This window comes from Papio anubis, chromosome 11 (genome assembly GCF_008728515.1).
Source record: "Papio anubis isolate 15944 chromosome 11, Panubis1.0, whole genome shotgun sequence".
NCBI lineage: Eukaryota > Metazoa > Chordata > Mammalia > Primates > Cercopithecidae > Papio > Papio anubis.
Genome location: NC_044986.1, coordinates 40,751,034 through 40,776,013, shown reverse-complemented (window position 1 = coordinate 40,776,013; position 24,980 = coordinate 40,751,034). Strand labels below are relative to the sequence as shown.

General features: G+C 43.2%; 1 pseudogene; it reads right to left on the bottom strand.

Annotated features, from left to right (window-relative positions):
* Positions 1 to 11,969: 11,969 nt before the first annotated feature.
* On the bottom strand, positions 11,970 to 23,946 carry LOC116269386 (annotated as a pseudogene).
* Between the last annotated feature and the right edge of the window lie 1,034 nt (positions 23,947 to 24,980).

Below are 24,980 nucleotides of genomic sequence, written 5' to 3'. Positions count from 1 at the left end.
CTGTGATAGGAGGATGGAATTTCCAATGGAAACGGTTGAGCTACCCCAAACCCCTAATTAATCTAAATTGTATATGATTTGTGGCAGAATTTGAGCTGCCTCTAATCACTTGGATGAAGAATGCTTTGTATTCTAGTATGGATGAGGATGTAGGAAGTATATAATTGGGTTCATTATTTTTGAGGACCATCTTGGCAATATGTATCCAAAAAAGCCTTAAAATTATACATATACTTTGGCCCAGGGATTCCAATTTTAGCTTTTGAGCAAATATTGAACTACGAGGATCTTTATCAGTGAAGGTATCACAGAAAACATTGAAAACAACCTCTGTTCATTGATAAGGAACTGGGAAAATGATGGTACATCTGAACAATAGAGTGCTATGTAGTCATTAAAAATGATGCTGAAGGCTCAGGACTTAGATATTAATAGAATTTTTAGTCAGTCTCAAAGCAGTCAGAGTGAGAGTGGTGGTTCTGGAATCAGATCTCCTGAGTTGGAATCTCAGCCCCACCATTTAATTGCTGGATGACATTGGACAAGTCACTCAACTTCTTTAAGCCTCAATTTCTCCATCTATAAAATTGGGATAATAATGACATAATCACTCAGAGACTTATGGTGAAAATTTAATGAGATAATCCAAGTGAAAGGTTTAGTTAGTTCGAGTCAGGGAGTCAGCCTGTAATCCCAGCACTTTGGGAGGCCGGTGATCGGCGGATCACTTCCAGGTCAGGAGATCGAGACCATCCTGAGTTAACAGTGAAACCCCATCTCACTAAAAAAAATACAAAATCAGTCGGGCAAGGTGGCGATGCTTGGTCCCAGTTACTGAGGCTGAGGCAGGAGAATGGGATAGAATCCAGGAGGCGGAGCTTGCAGTGAAGACAGACTCACAGATGAGACTCCATCTCAAAAAAAAAAAAAAAAAAAAAGGTTTAGCTTAGTCTAGTGCATAGTAAGCACTTGCTTAATAAATATTGCTACTACTATTATGATTCCATAGTTTGCTTATTTTATTTTTATTTTGAGATGGAGTCTCGCCCTGTCACCCAGGCTGGAGTGCAATGGCGTGATCTTGGCTCACTGCAACCTCCACCTCCCGGGTTCAAGCAATTCTCCTCTCTCAGCCTCCTGAGTAGCTGGGACTATGGGCGCATGCCACCATGCTCGGGTAAGTTTTGTATTTTTAGTAGATATGGGCTTTCACCATATTGGTCAGGCTGGTCTCGAACTCCTGACCTCAGGTAACCCACCTGCCTCATCCTCCCAAAGTGCTGGGATTACAGGCATGAGCCACCACACCCAGCCCCATGTTTGCTTTTAAAACACATGTGTAGCAAAGGTAAGAAGGAAGGAATGGAAGTCAAATTTAAGTGGTCATCTCTGGGTGATGAGATTGCATGTGGTTTAATTTTTTACCATGATTTCTTTATTTGCAGAATGCTCTGCAGTAAGTGTGAACTACTTTTATGTAAATGGAAAAAAAAGGCACTACAATTAAGGGAGGGAGGAGAAAGTGGTCTTGCATTGTTGAGATCCTTAGAAAATGTGCAAACCTACTTGCTCAGCTGTCTCCACTTAAAATCACCTGAGGGTGGGCCTCGTGAAGAGAACCAGCAGGAGCCGGGCCCTGCCAGTCCTTCAGCCCACCTGCTGCCCACACCTGCTGCCCAGCACACTTGCTTGCCTGCCTTGCCCCAGCCAAGTGGGGGGCCCTGGAAGCTGCAGGCCTGGGAGCTGAGCTGATCAGGAAGATGAACTGGAGCTGTACTGACCTAAGTCCAGGACACAGGCAAGTCCCCGGTCACTCGGTCACTCGTTTGCATCTTATCAGCACAGCAGCCAGGAAGAATTCATTAGAGGCCCTTGGGTCAGCCGGCTGTTCATTAGCATGTGTGACAAACTCCTCAATGCAAACAGAAGCTTTCAGTGAGAACCAAACTGTTTCAATTTCTTTGGAGGAGTGGCATGGAACTTCCCCAAAAGTGACTGACAGAGGGGCTGGTTGGAGCTTTGAGAGCCTCAAGGAGGGCGCTGGAAGGGCTGCCCTCAGCTAGGAAGGTGAGAGAAGAACCTGGAGCAGAGGGGGGTCCCCACTACAGACTTTCCAGCTGTTGCTTGGGGACAGCTGATAAGCCGGGAGGGCAGTTGGAGCACAGGCTGAGAAGGGAAGAAGCGGGCAGTGCAGAGGTAGGGGTTGGGGATTTGCTCTTCTTTTCCAGTGAATCTGCAGGAGGCTGAAAGGGAGGGAGATGGAAGGCCCTGGAGTCTGTATTGGGCCTTGGAGAGACCTGGGGGTGAGGCGTGGAGCCTGGTTTCTTGCTGATCACAGCTACTCTGGCCCGTATCTCCTGCCCTATGCAGCAGGGAGGGGACGTGAACAGGAAAACAGCTGCTACAAGACGTTCTGGGGCTGGGCGTGGTGGTTCATGCCTGTAATTCCAGCACTTTAGGAGGCTGAGGCGGGTGGATCACTTGCAGTCAGGAGTTCGAGACCAGCCTGGCCAATATGGTGAAACCCCGTCTCTACTGAAAATACAAAAATTAGCCAGGCATGTTGGCGGGTGCCTGTAATCCCAGCTACTTGGGAGGCTGAGGCAGGAGAATCACTTGAACCCAGGAGGCAGAGGTTGCAGTGAGCCAAGATTGCACCACTGCACTCCAGCCTGGGCCACAGAGCGAGATTTCTCAAAAAACAAAACAAAACAAAACAAACAAACAAAAAACCTGAAGGAAAATTCTGACACTGGACAGATATTAAAAATGTATTATGGGCTGGGCGCGGTGGCTAATGCCTGTAATCCCAGCGCTTTGGGAAGCCAAGGTGGGAGGATCACTTGAGGTCAGGAGTTCAAGACCAGCCTGACCAATATGGTGAAACCCCATCTCTACTAAAAATGTAAAAATTAGCTGAGCATGGTGGCGGGCGCCTGTAATCCCAGCTACTTGGGAGGCTGAGGTAGGAGAATTGCTTGAACCCAGGAGACAGAGGTTGTAGCGAGCTGAGATCGCGCCACTGCACTCCAGCCTGGGCGACAGAGCGAGACTCTGCCTCAAAAAAAAAAAAAAAAGTATTATGTTTGTATTTAATATTTTAACTGCTTTAGTAAAGAGTAATTCACATACAATAAATGGCACCTATTAAAGTATATAATTTTATAAATATTGACATTGTTATACACCTGCAAAACCACCACCACAATCAAGATAGGGAACAAATCTGTCACCCACAGAAGTTTCCTTGTACTTCTTTATCATCCCTCTTTTGTTCCTTCCTGCTCCTGTGTCCTCAAGAAACCACGGATATACTGTTTGTCATTGTAGATTAGTTTGTATTTTCTAGAACTTTTTATAAATGGAATCATACAATATACCCTTTGCTGTTAGATTCTTTCACTCATCATAATTATTTTGAGATTCATTCATGCTATTGTGTTATTTCTTTTTATTGTGGAGTAGTACTCCATTGTATAGATAGACCACATTTACCTATTCAGATATGATGGATATTTAGGTTTCAGTTTTTGGCTGTTGCAGATAAAGCTGCTAAGGACACTTCTGTGCAAGTCTCTGTATGGGCATATGCTTTCATTTCTCTTGAGTAAATACCTAGGAGTGGAATGGCTAGGTCATATAGTGGGCATATGTCTAACCTATTACAGAAAGAAAAAACTACTTCCAAACTGTTTTCCAAAGTGGTGTTACATTTTATTTATTTATGTATCTATTTTTTGGAGACAGAGTCTTGTTCTGTTGCCCAGCTTGGAGTGCAGTGGCATGATCATGGTTCACTGTGTCCTTGACCTCCTGGGCTCAAGTGATCTTCCCAGCCCAGCCTCCTGAGAATCTGGGACTACAAGTGTGTGCCACCAGGCATGGCTAATTTTTTCTATTTTTTTTTGTAGAGACAGGCTCTCACTTTGTTGCCCAGGCTGATCTTGAACTCTTGGGCTCAGGTGATCCCCCTGCCTTGGCCTCCCAAGTTGCTGGGATTGCAGATGTGAGCCACCACATCCAGCGGACTTGACATTCCCACTAGCAGTACATGAGGGTTCTACTTGCTCCACATCTTCACCAATGCTTGGTGTGGTCACTGTTTGATTTTAGACATTCTAATAGATGCACAGTGGTATGATTGTAGTTTTAATCCACTTTCCCCTAGTGACAAACAATGTTGAATATCTTTTCATGTTAGTACTGTATTTGCCATTTGTATATCTTCTTTGGGGAAGTGTCTGTTCAAATCTTTTGCCCATTTTGGGAGGGGGGAGGAATTGTTTTTTATTTAGTTTTGAAAGTTCTTTATATATTCTGGGTACAGGTAATTTGTATTATTTCCAAATATTTTCTCCTATTATGTGAATTGTCTTTTCATACTTTTAATATGGTCTTTCAAAAAGGGTTTTTAATTTTGCTAATATCCGGCTTATACATTGTTTCTTTAACAGATTGGACTTTTGGTGTCATGTCTATGAAACCTTTGCCTAACCCAAAGCCACAAAGATCTTCTGTGTATTCCGGTCTATACTGCTTTTTTTTCTTTCTTTCTTTCTTTTTCTTTTTTTTTGAGTTGGAGTCTTGCTCTGTCACCCAGGCTGGAGTGCAGTAGCATGATCTCAGCTCACTGCAGCCTCTGCCTCCTGGCTTTAAGCGATTCTCCTGCCTCAGCTTCCCTGGTACCTGGGATTACAGGCATGTGCCACCACGCCCAGCTAATTTTTGTTTCTTTAGTAGGGACTGGATTTCACCATGTTGGCCAGGCTGATCTTGAACTCCTGACTTCAGTTGATCCGCCTACCTCAGCGTCCTAAAGTGCTGGGATTATAGGCATGAGCCACTGCACCCCGCCTAGGGTCTGTATTTCATTAATGTTTGTATGTGGTTTGAGGTATAGATCAAATTTCATTTTTCTGCATATGGATATGCAATTGTTTCAGCACCAGTTTTGAAAAGATTGTTCTTTATTGATTTGTCTTTGTACTTTCATAAAAAATCAGTTGTCCATATATGTGTCTATTTCTGGGCTCTCTATTCTGTTCCATTGGTCTATTTGGCCATTTTTACAACAATGCCACAGTCTTAAGTGTAGTTTTATAATAAGTTTCGAAATCAGGTAGTATAGTTCTCCAACATTGTTTTTATTTTTTGAAGTTGCTTTGGTTATTTTAGGTCCCTTGTATTTCTGACTTCTAGAATCAGCTTTTTAATTTCTTAGATAGCTTTCTGAGATTTTGGTTGGGAGTATATTGAATCTATACATCAATATGAAGAAAACTGACATCTTAACAATATTGAGTCTTTCTACCTAAGAACATGGGATACTGCTTCATTTTAATGTCTCTTAGGAATGTTTTGTAATCTTTAGCATACAGGCCTTGCATATCTTTTATCAGATTTATTCCTGCATATTTCATGTTGTTTATGCCATTGTAAATGATATTACTTTCATTTCCAACTTCTGATTATTCATTGCAAGTATATGGAAATAAAATAAATTTTTTGTACACTGATTTTGTATCTTACAATGTAGATGATTATATCACCTGTAGATAAAGACAGTTTTACATCCTCCCTTCCAATTGGGGTGCCTTTTATTTTTTTTTCTTGGCTTAGTAAACCTCCAGTACAATGTGGAATAGAAATGAGGAATTGAACAGGGGTGCCTTGTTCTTTGTCTTAAGGGGAAAGCATAGAATCTTTCACCATCGAGTGTTGCCTGAAGGTTTTTCTTTTTCTTTTTTCTTTTTTTTCTTTTTGAGACGGAGTCTTACTCTGTTGCCCAGGCTGGAGTGCAGTGGCGTGATCTTGGCTCACTGCAACCTCCGCCTCTTGGATTCAAGCAATTCTCTGCCTCAGCCTCCTGAATAGCTGGGATTGCAGGTGCCCGTCACCAGGCCCGGCTGATTTTTTTGTATTTTTAGTAGAGATGGGGTTTCACCATCTTGGCCAGGTTGGTATGGAACTCCTGACCTCGTGATTCACCCACCTCGGCTTCCCAAAGTGCTGGGATTACAGGCGTGAGCCACCGCACCCAGCCACCCGAAGGTTTTTCATAAATGCCCTTTATCAAGTTGAGGAAGTTCTTTCTATTCCTAGTTTGCTGACAGTATTCTTAACAATAAAGGATAGATGTTAGATTTTATCAAATGTCTTCACTGCATCTATTAAGATGTTCATATGATTTATCTTTTTCAGCCTCTTAACATGGTGAATTACACTGATTGATTTTAAACTAGCCTTGCATTCCTGGGATAAAGCTTACTTGGTCTTTTTATATATTTTTAAGATTTTATTTGTTAAATTTTTTTAAAATTATTTATTTATTTATTTAGAGATGGGATCTCACTCTGTCACCCAGGCTGGGGCAGTGGCATGATCATAACTCACTGCTGCCTTGAATTCCTGGGCTCAGAAGATCCTCCTGCCTCAGTCTTCCAAGTAGCTGGGACTATAGGTACATACCACCATGCCCAGTTAATTTTTGAATTTTTTTGTAGTGATGAGGTCTCACTGTCTTGCCCAGGGCTCAAGGGATTCTCCCACCTTGGCCTGTTAAAGTTACAAATTACAGGTGTGAGCCACCAAACCCAGACTTTTTATTTTACTTTATTATTATGATGATGATGTTTTGAGACAGTGTCTTGCTCTGTCACCCAGGCTGGAGTGCAGTGGCGTGATCTTGGCTCACTGCAGCCTCTGCCTCCCCAGTTCAAGTGATTCTCATGCTTCAGCCTCCTGAGTAGCTGGGACTACAGGCATGTGCCATTATGCCTGGCTAATTTTTGTATTTTTAGTAGAGATGGGATTTCGCCATGTTGCCCAACCTGGTCTTGAACTCTTGACTTCAGGGGATCCACCTGCCCCAGCTGCCCAAAGTGCTGGGCTGGGATTACAGGCAAAAGCCACTGCATCTGCCGCCCAGGCTGGAGTGCAATGGTGAGATCATGGCTTACTGCAGCCCCGACCTCCTGGACTCAAGCGATCCTCCCACATTATCATCCTGAGTAGCTGAGACTACCAACACCCACCACCATGCCAAGCTAATTTAAAAAACTGTTCGTATAGACAGGATCTCCCTGTGTTGCCCAGGGTGGTCTCAAACTCCTGGGCTCAAGTGATCCTCCCACCTTGGCCTCTCAAAACGCTGGAATTACACAGGTATGAGACACCGAGACAGGCTCTGATAAAATTTTGTTAAGAATTTTTGTATCTATGTTCTTAAGGAATGCTGAGTTGTAGTTATTTTTCCCTGTAATGTTTCTGTATGGTCCTGGTACCGAGGTAGTCCTGACATGATAGAATCAATTAAACAGCATTCCTTCCTTTTTGCTTTACTGGAAGAGTTTATGTGGAAGCAGTATTATTTTGTCCTTTAATGTTTGGTGGAATTCACCTACAAAGCCATTTGGGGCTGGACATTTATGGGAAGGTTTTTACTCACAAATTCAATTTATTTAATAGATATAGGCCTATTAGGCCAGGCAAGGGGGCTCATGCCTGTAATCCCAGCACTTTGGGAGGCTGAGGTGGGTGGACCACGAGGTCAGGAGATCAAGACCATCTTGGCTAACTCGATGAAACCCCATCTCTACTAAAAATACAAAAAATTAGCTGGACGTGGTGGCGCCTGTAGTCCCAGCTACTTGGGAGGCTGAGGCAGGAGAATGGTGTGAACCCGGGAGGCAGAGCTTGCAGTGAGCCAAGATGGCACCACTGCACTCCAGCCTGGGCAACAGAGTGAGACTTTGTCTCAAAAAAAAAAAAAAAAAAAGTATAGGTCTATTTAGGTTACCTTCCTTCTTGAGTGAGCTTTAGTAATTTTTGTCTTTCAAGGAATTTGACCATTTAACCTAAGTTTTCAAGTTTATTGGCATAAAGTTTTTTATAATAATTTCTTATTCTTTTAAAATCTGTGGAGTTTGTGGTGATGTCACCTCTCTCATTTATGTTAGTGGCAATTTGCATATTTTGTCCTTTTTTCCTGATCAATCTGGCTAGAGGTTTATTAATTTTATTGATTTTCTCAAAAAGAATTAGTTTTTCCTTTTATTTATTTTATGTTCTTTTTCTGTTTTTTTTTTTTTTTGAGACAAAGTCTTGCCCTGTCACCCAGGCTGGAGTGCAATGGTGGATCTCAGTATACTGCATTTGGGGCTGGACATTTATGGGAAGGTTTTTACTCACAAATTCAGGTTCAAGAACTCCCAGGTTCAAGTGATTCTCCTGCCTCAGTCTCCCGAGTAGCTGGGATTACAGGCGCATGCCACCACACCTGGCTAACTTTTGTATTTTTAGTAGAGATGGGATTTCTCCATATTGGCCAGGCTGGTCTTGAACACCTGACCTCAGATGATCTGCCCATCTCAGCCTCCCAAAGTGCTGGGAATACAGGCATGAGCCACTGCTCCGTCCCCTCTTTTTTTTTTTTTTTTTTAAATTGATTTTTGATCTGCTCTTTATTCTTTTTTTTTTGAGACGGAGTCTCGCTCTGTCCCCCAGGCTGGAGTGCAATGGCGCGATCTCCGCTCACTGCAAGCTCCGCCTCCCGGGATCCCGCCATTCTCCTGCCTCAGCCTCCTGAGTAGCTGGGACTACAGGCGCCCGCCATCGCGCCCGGCTAATTTTTTTGTATTTTTAGTAGAGACGAGGTTTCACCGTGTTAGCCAGGATGGTCTCGATCTCCTGACCTCGTGATCCGCCCGCCTCGGCCTCCCAAAGTGCTGGGATTACAGGCGTGAGCCACCGCGCCCGGCTATTCTTTTAACTTTAGGTTTCATTTGGTCTTCTTTTTCTAGTTTCTTAAGGAGGAAAATGAGGTCATTAATTTGAGACATTTGCACTTTTCTAACTAGGTGTTTTAGTGCTATAAATTTCCCCCTAATGTTGCTTTAGCATGAAATTTGTGCTTCTTGAGCACAAACTTTGATATGCTGTGTTTTCATTTTCATTCACTTTAAAATACTTTCTAATTTCCCTTTTGATTTCTTCTTTGACCCATAGGTTATTTCAAATGTATTATTTTGTTTCAAATACATGGAGAAATTTTCAGATATCTCCCTGTTACTGATTCATAATTTAGTTCTATTGTAGTCAGAGAACACACTTTGTTTGACTTGAATTCTTCCAAATAAGACTTGTTTTATGGTTCAGTATATATTCTATCATAGTAAATACTCCATGTGCACTTAAGGGCATTTTGCAGTTGTTGGGTGGAATGAATGATGTGTAAATATGAATTATGTCAAGTTGGTTGACAGCATTATTTGATTCATCTATATCCTTACTGATTTTCTGACATGTTCTAGTATTGTTTTTAAAAAGTGTGTTAAAATCTCCAACAATAATTGTGATTTTATTTCTCCTTTTCATTTCTATCAGTTTTTGCTTCATGTATTTCAAAGCTATATTAATAGGTGCATAAACAAAATTAATTATGCCTTTTTGATGCTTTGACCATTTTGTCATTATGAAATCACCCTCTTTATCTCTGGTAATTTTTTTCTTTGAAACTTACTTTTCTACTTTGTCTGAAATTAATATAGCCACTCCACTTACTTTTGATTAGTGTTAGCATGATATATTTTTTCCATGTTTATACTTTGAACCTTATTGGTTCTTTACCTTTAAGGTTAGTTTATTCTAGGCAGCATATAGTTGCATTTTGTTTTTTTACCCAATCTGGCAGTCTCTGCCTTTTAATAGGGATATTTAGACCATTTACATATAATGTGATTGTTGATATGGATAGATTTAAATCCACCATTTTGCTACTTATTTCACTTTATATTACTGTTTTTTGTTCCCCTTTTCCTCTTTTTGAAAACTTTTTGAATTTTATTATTCCATTTCATTTCAATAGTTGACTTGTTAGTTGTAACTTTTGGTTTTGTTAGTCTGAATTTATACAGTCTATCTTCAAGTGATATTATATTACTTCCTATGTAGTATAAGAACCTTACAACAATATACCTCAAATTCGTATTTTTACCTTTAGGCCTTTATGATCCTGTTGCTATATATATATATATATATATATATATATGTATATATCAACATTTTATTTCTTATAAGTATACACATTTAAACATAATATTTTATAATCCTCTTGATATATTTTTTAAATTAAACCTATTATCTATATATATATATATAGCATTTAGTACAATCTATAGTATACAGGATACCTCTCAGGCTTTGCCTGACTACCCTTTTCTTAAGTAGATTCTTCCTTCCATAACATCTATTGTATTAGCTATTATTTTAAAAATTTTGTTTTTCATTCCACCACTAGATCATAAATCAGGAGAAGGTCAGTCTTGTTAATGTATATTTGAAACCTCATACAGGGCCTAACAAATAAATATTGTTGGATGTATGAAAGATTATTTTTCAAAGCTTTTAATATTCACTTGATTTTTTTCTTACAGCAAAGCTGTGCCAGTTTACATTCTCACCAGCTTTGTGTGAATTGTTTACTTTTTGCCTAAGTGTCAATGATATTCAGTACGGTTGTGTTAAAGAAAGTGTTCCAAATTTTGAGGGTGTAAACTGATCATTTAAAAAAGTTGTGCTCTTTGTCTTTTTTGAAGAGGGACTCTTTTACATTGTATAATTAGTTCTAGTTTTACATGTTTTCTGTTTATGTTCTTCATTCTCATTAATAAAAAATAAAGATAGAATAAGGGTAAAAAAAAGAACAAACCCCCAAACTGTTAATTATTTTTAAAGATATTTGCATATTAAGAATGAATCTTGCCAGGCGCGGTGGCTCAAGCCTGTAATCCCAGCACTTTGGGAGGCCGAGACGGGCAGATCACGAGGTCAGGAGATCGAGACCAGCCTGGCTAACACAGTGAAACCCCGTCTCCACTAAAAAAATACAAAAAACTAGCCAGGAGAGGTGGCGGGCGCCTGTAGTCCCAGCTACTCGGGAGGCTGAGGCAGGAGAATGGCGTGAACCCGGGAGGCGGAGCTTGCGGTGAGCTGAGATCCGGCCACTGCACTCCAGCCTGGGAGACAGAGCCAGACTCCGTCTCAAAAAAAAAAAAAAAAAGAATGAATCTTGTATAGCTAACATTTTTGGTGTTCTTTTTTCCTTTGTGTAGATACATTGTTCTATCTGGTATAATTTACCTTCTGCCTGAACTCTTTTTTTCCTGTGAGTAAATTATGTTTCATGAAATCAAAGTCATAAAATAAAAAAAAATTTTAGTCTGGGATCATTCCATCCAAGAAAAAGGCCAAGGAAACAGCTTGTAAAAAACAAGATAATGTAGGCCAGGCGTGGTGGCTCACACCTGTAATCTCACCACTTTGGGAAGCCGAGGCGGGTGGATCACTTGAGGTCAGGAGTCTGAGACCAGCCTGGCCAATATGGTGAAACCTCATCTCTACCAAAAATACAAAAAAATTAGCTGGGCGTGGTGGCACGTGCCTGTAATCCCAGCTACCCGGGAGGCTGAGGCAGGAGAATCACTTGAACCCAGGAGGCGGAAGTTGTAGTGACCTGAGATGGCACCCATTGCACTCCAACCTGGGTGACAGAATGAGACTCTTTCTCATAAAGCAAAACAAACAACAACAAAAAAAACAAGATAATGTAATCAAATGACACTCATAAGACCCCACACCTCATAATAGAAATATATAATATATGTACTAGAAAAATAACTCTTACCATTTATTCAATACATAACATTTCCCAGGCACTGTGCTAGATGCTTTACAATTATGATTTCTAATTCTTTTTTTTTTTTGAGATGGAGTTTTGTTCTTGTTGCCCAGGCTAGAGTGCAATGGCACGATCTTGGCTCACTGCAGCCTTCACCTCCCAGGTTCAAGTGATTCTCCTGCCTCAGCCTCCTGAGTAGCTGGGATTACAGGCATGTGCCACCATGCCCGGCTAATTTTTTGTATTTTTTGTAGAGACGAGATTTCACCACATTGGACAGGCTGATCTTGAACTCCTGACCTCAGCTGATCCACCCACCTTGGCCTCCCAAAGTGCTGGGATTACAGGCATGAGCCACCATGCCTGGTCTGATTTCTAGTTCTAAAAACTATTCTTAGGTAAATGATTAAGGTTTTAAAAAAAAAGTTTTGTGATTTTTTTTTAAACAGAAAAAGAAAATGATGCTTATTAAAGTTGAATGACTCATCCAAGGCCATATAGCTGGTCGGCAGCAGAACCAGGGTTTGAACCCAAGTTTTTCTTCCACACCATACAGAATTTACTGTATAGAAAAATAGCTGAATAAATTTCTCTTGTTATTTTAGCCAAATTTCATTTGTAAAATCCCAGAAGTGGCACAATATCTATCTCTCATGATGTGAATAAACAACAGAGAAAATCCATTTTGCTCTTATGAGTTTGGAAAGAAAAGTGTTATATCACAGATATTCTTGTCTTCAGTTCCAATGATTTTGAACCTGTTATTCAGAACAAGAAGCCCTCTGATTCAAATACAGAACAGAATATTCTATTTAGTGAAAACACAAAGATCTGAAACTCCATTTTAAAGCCATTTCTGTACAGTAAGAATCCAGCCTGCATTTGTCAGTGGTAGAGAGAATAGTAAACGGAGGAGTCCCTGAAGAGGTCACAGTGTTGACAAAGTTCAACAAGGTAGTGGAGTCTACACAAACCCAGGGAACAAAGCTTGGCCCTTCCACACAGCTGTGAGGCCTTAACTTTGTTTTAAATCAGTGTCATTTCATGTCTCACATATTCCCCAGTGTCTGCATGATGAAATACCACAGTCACCAGGAGGTCCACTTTTCTGCAGTCTTGTGTAGATTTTCCTGCCACCCCAAAACCCAAGGAATGTCTGCCATGGAGCACACCACCACTCGCTGGTACTGAGAAGTCTTTTTGGTGATTCAACCCAGACCATATTTCAACAGATGGTTCCCATATGGGAAGGACTGATCTGCTCCAGGAAGAAGCTCTAGGCTTCATCCGCACTTTATACTTGGCATAGGGTACAAGGTAATCCAGAGCTGTGATGTGCAACTGAAACTTGTGGGTCTTAGTGAATTTTCCGAAGCAGGTTCCCAGCAACACCAGCTTGTCCCTGGAGATACTGACAGCCAACTTCAGAATCTTCTCACTCGCATAGCGTAGGTGCCATTGGGCCTGTCAAGTGGCAGCAGATTCTCCCCGATGTATTTCATGATCTTCTCAAACATTATATGGGCCTGCTCTTCAGCCAGGTCCACATTTTCCCGCTAGAATGGAACACTGGATCCTCATGCCCCATTGGCAGGAAAACCTGAACTTTTAAAAAAACCTTTCATGTAAGGTGTGTCTGTTCTAATTAAGTCTTTCAGCTTTTGTATGCCTAATAAAGTCTTCATTTTGCTTTTGTTTTTGAAAGATATTTTTTTACCACATAGAGAATTTTAGATGAATAGGTTTTTTTATTTCAGTATTTTAAAGATACTGCTCCACTGTCTTACTTTTTTGGATTGTTTCTAGCAAGTCATTTATTGCTGTCCTTACTTCTGTTTCTCTGTACATAATGTGGGTTTTCTTTTTTTTTTTTTTTCCCCTCTGAATGCTTTTTAAGATTTTCTCTTTAACACTGGTTGGGAGCATTTTGATTATAATGTACTTCCAAATTCCTTGTGCTTGGAGTTTGTTGAGCTCCTTGGATTTGTGGATTTATACTTTTCATCAAATTTTGTAAAATTTTAGCCAATAATTTTCTTCAATAATTTTTTCCTTTCTCTCTTTCCTCTCCTTTGGGGACTGCTTGAAGTCATCTCATGGTTTACTGATGCTGTTTGCATTTTTAAAATTCTCTTTTCTTTGTTTCATTTTGGGTAATTTTTATTGCTATCTATTCAAATTTACTATTTTCTTCTTCTGCGTGTCTCATCCGCTATTAATCCCATCCGCAGTATTTTTTTTTTCCTTTTTGTTTTTCTCAAGACATAGTCTCGCTCTGTCGCCCAGGGTATAGTGCAATGCCGCGATCTCAGCTCACTGCAACCTCCATCTTCCAGGTTCAAGTGATCCTTCCTGACCTTAAGTGATCTGCCTGCCTCAGCCTCCCAAAGTGCTGGGATTACAGGCATAAGCCACTGGACCCAGCCCGCAGTATTTTTCATCTCAGACATTGTAGTCTGCATCTGTAGAAGTTCAGTTTGCGTGTCTTCTCCCAGCCCTCTGGTATTATCTTCCTTGTCTCTGCTTAACTTTTTGAACACATGAAATATAATAACTGTTTTAATGTCTATCTCTGCTAATCCTGACATCTGCATTAGTTCTGGGTTGGTTTAAACTGGTAATTTTTCTCCTCATTTTGGGTCATATTTTTTAGCTTCTTTATTATACCCGGTAAATTTTAATTGGATGCCAGACATTCTGAGTTACGTCTTGTTTTTTGTTTTAATAAGATATTTTGTATTCCTATAGTTATTGTATTCCTCTTACTGTCTGGGTCTTTCCAGACTCTTAGCTGTGTCTCCTCGATTGAGGGCTCGGCTGGATTCTGCTTGAATTACTCCTCCATGTGCTGTGGCCTGGAAACTCTTTCAAGTCCATAAGCTGGGGCGGTCACAGGCTTCCCGTCATTTGTTCCTTATCACGCAGGGATCACTGTCCTTTGTTGCCTGCTACCAAGTGTCCTGGAAACTGCTGTTTCATATATTTTGCCCATTCTTTTTGGTTGTTTCAGGCATGGGGGTAAATCTGGTTTCCTTTACTCTTTCTTGGTTGGAAGTAGAAAGAAATCTCTTTTTATTGACGTGAAATTCAGATAACATAAAAGTAACCATTGAAAAATGAACGATTCAGGGACATTTAGTATATTCACAATGTGGTGCAACCACCACCTCTGTCTAGTCCCCATTTTCATCACCCCAGAAGGAAACCTATTACCCCTCCCTCAGTCCTTGGCCTGTGCCTTCTCTCTGGATTTAAATATTCTGGATATTTAATATAAATAGGATCCTATGAGATGTGATTTTTTGTGTCTGGCTTTCACTCAGCATAATGTTTTCAGTGCTCACCCATACTGTAGTACATATCAGTACTTCGTTCCTTTTTATTGCCAAATGATATTTCTTTCATTCTATGTTGTAGGGGCCAAGGGAAAACTCCTCCTTTGCCCTGTGAAATTTTGCTGAAAAATCAACTGACAAAAGGCAAATTAATAAGAGAAAAGGCACACAGATTTATTAATGTGCACATGAGAGAAAACCACAGAGTAATTACCCCAACCCCTCAATAGGGTTCAGAAGCTTATACAATATCTTGAGGTTGCAGAAAGAATAAGGGCTTAGATTACAGCAAAGCAGGTTATGGGAGGGGGAGAAGGGGAGGTGTGGCTAGCGTAGGTGGTCTTGTAATGTAAATGAAACTTCACAGGTAGCAGCCCTCAGAGAGAATAGGTGGCAAATGTTTCTTCCAGACTTTTAAAGGTGTCAGACTCTCAGTTAATCTTTCCTAGATTAGACAAGGGAAGGCCTCAGAGAAAGCCTGGCTGCATCCGTGCAGATTTTCTTTACAGATGCAAGCGTCTTCCACAAAAGGCAGCTTTGCAGGCCTGCTTCTGTTTGCAGGCCCTCTGATCTCAAAATATGTCCAATTTTTGGTTTTGGGTGTGCTATTTTGATTTCCTTTCATGTATATGCCACGATTTGTTGATTCATGTATCTGCCGACGGACATTTGGGTTGTTGCACCTTTTGGATATTGTGAATGCTGTGGCTACGAGCACGCGTGTGTATGTGTTTGTGTCAGTACCTGTTTTCAATTCTTTGGTGAATATACCTGGGAGTGGGATTGCTGGGTCATATGATAATTCTATTTTTAACTTTTTGAAGAACTGCTAAATTGCTTTCCACAGTGGCTTAACCATTTCACATTTTCATCCTCTTTTTTTTAATAATCAATTTTTTGGGGGTGTGAATTTACATACCTTAAATCACACACATTTTAAGTACACAGTTCTGTGAGTTTCCTCAGATGAACGCATTTGTATAATCACCATCACAATCAAGGAAAAAACCTTTTCTATCACCTTAGAGAGTTTCCTCATGTCTATCTGGAGTCAATCCGACTCTTTTAGTCAACCACTGTTTTCGTTAACTGTAGATAAACTTTGCTTGTTCCAGAACTTTATATCAATGGAATCATGCAGTGTGTACTCTTTTGGATCTGAAGTCTTTTGTTCTTCCTAATGTTTTTATGAGATTTATCCATGTTGGTATGTGTAGTACAGTCTGTCCCTTTTAATTGCTGAGTAAAATTATATTTTATTGCTATACCATGATTTGTTCATCTGTTAAATGTATATTTGGGCTGTTTTCAGTTTGGGGCTCTTATAAATAAAGCTATAAGCATTTTCAGTCTATGTGTGTCTTCGTAATGAACCTTTATGTCTTGTAGATAACATATATTTCAGTTCTACTTTTCTTTTTTTTTTTTTTTTTTTGAGACGGAGTCTCGCTCTGTCACCCAGGCTGGAGTGCAGTGGCCAGATCTCAGCTCACTGCAAGCTCCGCCTCCCGGGTTTACGCCATTCTCCTGCCTCAGCCTCCCCAGTAACTGGGACTACAGGCGCCCGCCACCTCGCCCGGCTAGTTTTTTGTATTTTTTAGTAGAGACGGGGTTTCACCGTGTTAGCCAGGATGGTCTTGATCTCCTGACCTCGTGATCCACCCGTCTTGGCCTCCCAAAGTGCTGGGATTACAGGCTTGAGCCACTGCGCCCGGCCTTGAATTCTACTTTTCATCCACTTGGCCTACAGGCACGCACCACCATGTCTGGCTAATTTTTTTGCATTTTTTGGAGAAGGGGTTTCACCATGTTGCCCAGGCTGGTCTCAAACTCCTGGGCTCAAGTGATCCTCCCGTCTTGGCCTCCGAAAGTGCTGGAATTATAGGTGTGAGCCACCATGCCGGGCCTCAATCTCTGCCTTTCAATTTGAGGCTTTTACATTGAAAGTAAATTTTGATATGGCTGTGTTTAAATCTATTAAGTTGGTACAAAAGTAATTGCAGCAAAAACTGCAGTTACTTTTGCACCAACCTAATATTATTTTGCTACTTATTTTCCATTTGTTTTTTCAGTTTTTTTCTTCTTTGTTGCTCCTTGTCTGCCTTCTTTTTGGTCAACCAATTTTTTTTTTTTTTTGGAGATAGAGTCTTGCTGTGTTGCCCAGGCAGGAGGGCAGTGGTGCGATCTCGGCTCACTGCAACCTCCGCCTTCCAGGTTCAAGTAATTCTCTTGCCTCAGCCTCCCAAGTAGCTGGGACTACAGGCATATGCCACTACGCTCAGATAATTTTCGTTTTTTTAGCAGAGATGAGGTTTCACCGTGTTGGCCAGGCTGGTCTCAAACGCCTGACCTCAAGTGATCTGCCTGCCTTGGCCTCCCTAAGTGCTGGGATTACAGGTGTGAGCCACCGCACCCAACCACCAAATGTTTTTTGATATTCCATTTTATTTCCTCTATTGTTTCTTTCGTTTTCTTGTTTTTGAGATGGAGTCTCCCTCTGTGTGCAGTGCCACGATTTCAGCTCATTGCAACCTCCACCTCCCAGGATTAAGCATTTCTCCTGCCTCAGCCTCCCTAGTAGCTGGGACTACAGGCGTGTGCCACCACGTCCTGCTAAATTTTCTTTTGTATGTTTTGTAGAGATGGGGTTTCACCATGTTGGCCAGGCTAGTCTTGAACTCCTGACTGCAAATGAACTGCCCTCCTCGGCCTCCCAAAGTGCTGGGATTACAGGCTTAAGGCACTGCACCCAGCCTGTTTTCTCTATTTGTTTCTCTGTTTTTTGGAGATGGAGTCTCACTCTTTTTTTTGAGATGGAGTCTAGCTCTGTCGCCCAGGTTGGAGTGCAGTGGCGCGATCTCGGCTCACTGCAAGCTCTGCCTCCCAGGGTCACACCATTCTCCTGCCTCAGCCTCCCGAGTAGCTGGGACTACAGGCGCCCACCACCACGCCCGGCTAATTTTTTGTATTTTTAGTAGAGACGGGGTTTCACCGTGTTAGCCAGGATGGTCTCGAACTCCTCACCTCATGATCCTCCTGCCTTGGCCTCGCAAAGTGCTGGGATTACAGGCGTGAGCCACCGCGCCTGGCCGAGTCTCACTCTTGTTGCCCAGGCTGGAGTGCATTGGTGTGATCTTAGCTCACTGCAACATCCACCTCCCAGTTTCAAGCAATTCTCCTGTCTCAGCCTCCTGAGTAGTTGGGATTATAGGAGCCCGCCACCATGCCCAGCTAATTTTCATATTTTTAGTAGAGACAGGGTTTCACCATGTTGGCCAGGCTGGTCTTGAACTCCTGACCTCATGATCTGCCTGCCTTAGGCCTCCCTAAGTGCTGGGATTACAGGCGTGAGCCACAGTGCCCGGCCGGGAATTTAATTTTAAAAGGTGAAACTTGCAAAGTTGGAACAACAGGCAAGAGGAAGGCTTGGAAAGGGACTGAAGGGAAACCATCCAAGAAGATGGTGGCTTGTCAAGATTCCATGCTCCAAGGGAGCATTAGTGGTTTCATCCACTTTTCGAATATTCCATCTGTCTTTCTGCTTCACCTAAGAGGACATTGCATGTTAACTGAGTATGTGTGGTTTTTTTTTTTCCCCATCATTAATGTACCAGTATCTGCTTATCAAAGCCCAAAGGAGGGGTCACACGACCAACCCAATGGATCACCAATGGGTCACAATCCCTGCCACCATGCAAGGGAAAGAAGGATGAGGCACCCGTTTCTCACTTTCTATCCCCACTGAATCTTGTCTTCATGCAGAGCCTCAATGAAGGTGAAAGAAGCCACCATTTATTGAGGACCTACTGTGTGCTAGGCACTGTACAGACCATTTATTGACATTATTTGTCCTTCCAACCTCAACAGAGAAGTGTGAGAATGCTATCAGCTAGCGGAGGAGGGGGGACTCAAAAGGTCAGAATTATGGAATGTATTTATGGCCTGAAATTTTTGCCATATTCACCTATTTTTCCTTTCTAGTATTTCCCTCCTCCTCTTTCTCTCATTCAAACAGAGAGTCACCCTGTGCTCCTGAGCTCCAGGTAGATGTGAGACAGAATTTCCTGGTGTTTTGTTTCCAAAATTTTAAAAACATTAATAATAGTATTTGAGGAAGGTGAGGAGGGAAGGATTTTATTCACACTTAAAAAAGTGTGTATACACACTTCTGGGGCTACAGATGAATGAGGAGAGCAGAGAGCTCTCTTGTCACCAGAGCTGCAAGGGAAGTGCTTTCTAGTGTGTGTACAGGGAGGGAACAAGGACAGCCAGGCAGAGGGTCCATGTCAAAGGTGGCACAGAAAGGGGATGAGAGAAGCATTGCACAGATGCTTTGCAGACAAGAGTAAGCATCATCTTGGGGCTGATCTGTGTGAAGCCCTGGCTGAAAACGGATGGACCCTTTTCCATGACCAAATGTACCCTCCACCTCTTCTCACCTCCCAACCTTGATGCAGGCCTTGGGAAGAGAAGGGGATCTGTGGTGCACTAGTGATCTGGGTCTCCAAAAACCAAAACTGAACATCACTGATTGGTAGCGCAGCTCCTACTGTGGCGGATTTCAGGATACCAATGTGAGCTCTCTGCAGAACTGGGAAGGGAGCATGCAATCGGCTCCCGTGAACCATACGAGCCAGCTCTGCCACACCACCGAAATCCTCCTGGAAAAAATCCTCCTGGACGGCCGGGCACGGTGGCTCAAGCCTGTAATCCCAGCACTTTGGGAGGCCGAGACGGGCGGATCACGAGGTCAGGAGATCGAGACCATCCTGGCTAACACGGTGAAACCCCATCTCTACTAAAAAAATACAAAAAACTAGCCGGGCGTGGTGGCGGCGCCTGTAGTCCCAGCTACTTGGGAGGCTGAGGCAGGAGACTGGCGTGAACCCGGGAGGCAGAGCTTGCAGTGAGCTGAGATCCAGCTACTGCACTCCAGCCTGGGAAACCCCCATGGAAAAGACTAGAATTATTATTTCTCATCAGCAAAATAGAAATGAAGTTGAAATTTAAAAAAACATACGAATCTCTGTTTCTTGCCCACCTAATTTAGGGACAGAGATGGTATGTTACTTAATTATAAACACAAAGAAAGTGGCTGACCTGAGACTTTAACCCATGGCTGCCTGAATCCAAAGCCTTACCAGCTTTCTGACTGGCTCTTCTCTGGGCTGAATTCCTGGGGGTGCTTGGCTCACACTACTGTCTGAGTCTGTTCCCATTCCTCACTCTTGCCCTTCCAGGGTCCTAGGAAAAGAATATCTTTGGCTGTGAGAGGGTGGTTGCCAGGGGCATGCCTCTTTTTCAACCATCCTTCTCCTTGCTCTAGTCCACATTTCCTAGGAAATCACTGGGTAAAGAGTTTACGTTTTACTTTCGGATTCTGGACATGACCTAATTGTGGACATTAGGTAAGAGAGCTGGATAGGGAGGTGAAGGGGAGGGACTCTGTTGATCATCATCTTGGCTTTGTGGCTCAGCTGTCCATGCCCTTAGAAGTAAGGAAGTGGCATTCACCTCTCCTGCTCACTGTGGCGGGTAATTTAGTCACCAGAGAAAGGGCTAATATGTGGCATTCAGGCCACCACTTCTCTTTTCTGGGCTTATGGCTGACATCACCAAGTTATCACAAGATGACAAGGCCCCATAAGCCTCAATGCTGCACTCCAGGAAGCTACAACCAAACCCAAAGAAGGTGGCTGGGCCAGGTGGTGAGTTTGGAGCTGAGAGCTCCAAACTCACCCTTCCATACCCGCTTTGTGATGCTGGGGCTGCGACTCTGCCCACCAGGGGGAGCTAGAGGAAAGCAACCAGCCAGGAGGAGGAGGAGGAGGAGGAGGAGGGAGAGGAGGGGGAGGGGAAGGGGGGGAGAGGAGAGGGAGGAGGAGGAGGAGGAGTAGTAGCATCCCTCCTTCCTATCTGCTTGTGGTTCCTGTGCACATCACCCAGGCAATGCTTGTCCTTCCAGACAACAGCAGTTTCTTCTTGTGGCAAAAGCTGAGCCAGTTTGCAGTTTTTCAAAAATTTGTGACACCACCCTCCTTGTGCCCCTCAAAGACAGTGGCACCAGCCTGCCAGCCCCTTCCTCAGAGGTCTGAATTTTGCTTTTTCCAACCTTCCATGTTTCAATACTTCCTTTGGGCTCTGGCTGTGTGGGTGGAGCTGCTTTCCATAGTTGCCATCTCTATGATGCCCTAGAGTTCCGTTTATACCCTTTTGGATACCTAGCTAACAATTCCTCATGTTCAATGCTGACTATTAAATTCACTGGTGTGATTTCTGTCCCCTGACTGGACCCTGACTACCATTGTGCAAATGAGAGAAAACGCATTTGCCATCCCTGGACCAGGCCATTATGGTGGTGTTCACGGCAGAAGCTTCTGCTACACAAAACCCAAGACTCTTGTAGGGCCTGAAGACAGCGCACATCTAGCTCTACAAGCACAGCGAGGCAAAAGAATGCACAAAGGGCCTTGAACAAAGTAGCTCTCTTGGTTCCATTCCTCTAGGAAAATTCTGTTTTGTATCACTCAGGATGGGGTATCCAGGTGGCAGGCTGCCCCAAGAGTGCACCAATTATATCCCAAGCTTTAGGGCTGGGTTGGAGGGAACCTGAGAAATTGGCCTTCTTACCTTCGAAGATGAATCCAAGGCCCAGAAAGGGGAGGGGCTTGACTCAGGTAACAGCAAGTGAATGTCAGGCTGGGATCAGACCCCAGGTCTCCCGAACCACTGGGCCTTCCTGGGTCATGGACTTTTCTCAACTCTTCCGACTTAGGAAACTTGCCAGAGATGGCTGCTGTTGTGCCAAATGGTTTCTCTACTATATCCAATAAAATAAAGACATTTCTTTTCCAGAAATGCTTAAAAATAGTTAAAACAATTCTTTTGTTGTTGTTTGTTTTGTTGTTTGAGATGGGGAGGTCTCGCTGTGTTGCTCAGGCTGATCTCAAACTCCTGGGTTTAAGCCATTCTCCTGCCTTGGCCTCCTAAGGTGTTGAGATTACAGGCATGTGCCATCATATCCTGCCACACAGCTGTTCTTTATGTTTCAAAATACCTAATCACTAAGTGTAAACCACTTCCAATTCTAAATTTAAAATATGAAATAAATATACCAATATCCTATAAAAGAGTATGCATATACCTAGGTATAACTAACGGTAAGATTGTGGATCAGTTTCTTAACTTCCGTTTCCTGCAAAACGGCAGTTAAAATATTTCCCTCTCCAGGTAAATATTGGGGTAAAGTGTTCTCTTAATAGATGGTAGCTGTTGTTGATGAATGACTAATATTCATCTCAAGTATAATATATACACTTCTTTTTCTCATTGGTCTTTTTGGCTCTGAAACCAAATCTGTTTTTTTTTTTTTTTCCCAGTAGCAGTAATCCTGGCATAAAGCCCAAGCTCATTAAATGTTAGAGATTATTAAGTGGTCAGTATCAGCATGTTGCATTTTCCTTTAATTCCCACCCAAACAGTGGGTCGAGGCTATTTCTTTGTGGGAATTGAGGACTCTTCTCCCATCACCTCTTTCTAACCCTGGAAGAGGTCTCTTCTGTAACTGAGCAAGGCCTGATGACCCATTGATGGGGTCATCGAGTGTGGGGCCTTCTGGGCTTGGCCTCCAGGAGAAAGGACCCCCTAAGGCCATCACGAAGCCCCACTGATTCACACCCAGTGATTTACCGAGCACTGGGGCCGCTGACACCTTTTATGCCTCTTCTTCTAGGCCAAAGAGACAAAGCTGGGGAAGACGTGGCAGGGAACCCATCCCTGGGTCACCTCTGCAGAACTCTCCCATCATTGATGGTGTCCCTTTGCCCTGGAAAACAAAACCTAGGCCCCTTGACTTTGGGTTACCAGCACTTTGGCACCATCTTTGAAGCAATGATCTGAATTTACGACACAGGCATGAAAGCCCGTTTAAGGCTCTGCCCTATTCCCCGGCCGCTGAACTTCATGTGGTCCAGAGTAAATCACTGTAATAGCCATTGGGCCGGCATTGTTGCGGGATGTTTTATACCCGCGCTGTCAGTTATTTGGGGTGGTTAAACTGAATTGCTGAGTCTCAAGTTACAGTTGTTGCTTTCTCTTGCCTTGTGCATATTTATGGAGAGACATAACAGCCAAAGGTAGGTTCAACAACTAGATTCATAAAGGAGAGAGGGGGGAAAAAAGCAACCTGCTTTCTAACCCATGAAGGGATTTCTTTTCTCCCTTTCTCTTGGGACAATGAAGTCACTTTCTCCTGGGAGAAGGGGTGGTACCGATTGCCAGGTGGTCCCTAGACTCACTGCCCTGATGAATGGACTGTGTGTCCTGGAGCCCTCAGGTAGCCACGAACTGAGCCTTCCTGGCTCTGGGTCTTTGGTGGGCAGAGGTGGGCCAGTTGATGCTGCGGTCAGAAAAAAAGGCTTTACCCGGCTGGGCGCGGTGGCTCATGCCTGTAATCCCAGCACTCTGGGAGGCCAAGGTGGGTGGATCACCTGAGGTCAGGAGTTTGAGACCAACCTGGCCAACATGGTGAAACCCCGTTTCTAATAAAAATACAAAAAAATTATCTGGGCATGGTGGCGGGCGCCTGTAATCCCAGCTACTCGGGAGGCTGAGGCAGGAGAATCACTTGAACCCAGGAGGTGGAGGTTGCAGTGAGCCGAGATCGCACCATTGCATTCCAGCCTGGGGAACAAGAGTGAGACTTCGTCTCAAAAAAAAAAAAAAAAAAAAGAAAAGAAAAGGCTTTACCCTCTTCTCCACCCACATCTGTACCTGGCACATGTTTCCATCATGGGTGCCTTGCATGGCATGTGGATAGCTGTTTGCATTTCTGCATCCATGGAAGGCCAATAAAGGCACATACTTCACTGAGCCCTTCACTGAGGCAGTCCTGGGGCCCAGGTGCTGGAATAGGAAGTCTCCAGGACACGTCATTTACGGGTGTGTAAGCTTCTTCTCCTGCCCCATCTGTAACTCTTGGGTCGGGAAGATACAGTTGATGGCTCACTTTTTTTTTGACTAGGGGTGGGGATCTCTGCTCGTTCACCTCCCAGTGGGGTGGAGAAGGGCGGGGCAGAAGAGGAGGCAGACATGCAAATGCAGCCTCTTCCCAGCCTGGGTGGCCCTGTCCCCACTGCATGCTCCCCGAAGCCCTGACCTGGTACCTCTTCCTTCTTAAGGATTTTTGCCCTTCATGTATTTCTGGCTCAGTAACTACTTTGTTATTATAATGCAATAAGCACTAATGCATTCTCCTGGTTAAAAGGAGACAAAGGATGTTGAGTGAAGTCTCCTTCCCTCCTCGGACCCCGTGTCTCTATTCCTCACCTTCCAGAAGAAGCCATCATTATTGATTTTTGGTTTTGAATGTCCATCTGTGCATTTAATTTTTTTTTTTTTTTTGAGATGGGGGTCGTGTTCTGTCACACAGGCTGGAGTGCAGTGGCACAATCTTGGGCCATTGCAACCTCCGCCTCCCGGGTTCAAGCAATTCTTCTGCCTCAGCTTCCTGTATAGCTGGGACTACAGGCGTGCACCACCACACCTAGCTAATTTTTGTATTTTTAGTAGCGATGAGGTTTCACCCTGTTGGCCAGGTTGGTCTCAAACTCCTGACCTCAAATGATCTACCCACCTCGGTCTCCCAAAATGCTGGGATTACAGGCATGAGGCACTGCACCAGACCTGCATTTACTTTTATTTGTATGAAAATGTGGGGGATGATGCCGGGCATGGTGGCTCACTCCTATAATCTCAGCACTTTGGGAGGCTGAGGCGGGCAGATCATGAGGTCAGGAGTTCGAGACCAGCCTGGCCAACATAGTGAAACCCTGTCTCTACTAAAAATGCAAAAATTAGCTGGGTGTGGTGGCACATGCCTGTAGTCTGAACTACTCGGGAGACTGAGGTGGGAGAATCGCTTGAACCTGGGAGGTGGAGGTTGCAGTGAGCCGAGACCATACCAATGC